Raw genomic sequence first — 1,139 nt, forward strand, 5'->3', positions numbered from 1 at the left:
TTAATCATATTAATCAATTAATTTAATTAGCGGGCATATTTAATTAAAATCAAATTTTAATTAAATATCAAATTAGAGTCCAACTCTAATTTTACAATTATAGGTGGATTATTTAATTGAAATCAAATTTTAATTAAATATCAAATTAGAGTCCAATTCTAATTTCAAAATTCAAGGCGATTAAAATCAAATATTAATCAAATAACAAAATTAGAGTCAAACTCTAATTCTAAGAATATAGGGCGAACTTATTTTAATTAAAATCAAATTTTAATTAAATAAGATATTAGGGGAACCTGTTTAATTAAAATCAAATTTTAATTAAACAACAAATTAGAGTCTAATTATAATCTTAAATGAAATTTTAGGGCGGGACAATTTAATTAAAATTAAATTTTAATTAAATATCAAATTAGAATCTAATTCTAACTTCAAGAATATCTTCGGGTGAAAAATTAATTAAAATCGAATTTTAATTAAGTCCTAAATTAGAGTCTAACTCTAATTTAAATTGAATCAATATTTTAAACTAGGATAACACTCCTAAATAAAATAAAATTTAATTGGGGTCAAAGTTTAACATTTAAGTTAAAAACCAATTTTAACAAAAATATGAAAGTCGTCAATTTTAAATAAAACTTCACTTTGGGCCAAATTAATAAATATGAGTCAAACCCAATTTACTTCAATTTTAAAACACTTTTTAAAATTGCAATCCAAATCCTTTTTGAAAAATTATGAGCAAGACCTTCCAAATTCGCAAATTGCAGAATAGGTCCTCCTTTAAAAAATTGCATTTGACCCCCTTTCTACATAATTGCATACGGGGGCCTTCAATCACATTAATTGCAACGAGGCCCCCGCCTACAACCTCCTTTACCCGTTAACTAAGAAACCCTAATTCAATTCAATTTATTTATTATTATTATTTTTTGTTTATTATGGCCTGTGGGGCCAGCTGCCCTCGGAAGGGCTATCGCCCAGCGGCCGACGCTGCCGGGCGGCGACCGCTGCCTTACCCGGCAGCAGCAGTAGCGTCCGAAGCTGCTGCAACAACCGTCGGCGTTGCTGCTTGCCCTTCCAGGCGCAGAGGCGTGCGCCGCCCGTAGCTGCAGACCACGATCCGGTCCTCCTCCCCC

The sequence above is a fragment of the Olea europaea genome, chromosome 18 (genome assembly GCF_002742605.1).
Source record: "Olea europaea var. sylvestris chromosome 18, O_europaea_v1, whole genome shotgun sequence".
Lineage (NCBI taxonomy): Eukaryota > Viridiplantae > Streptophyta > Magnoliopsida > Lamiales > Oleaceae > Olea > Olea europaea.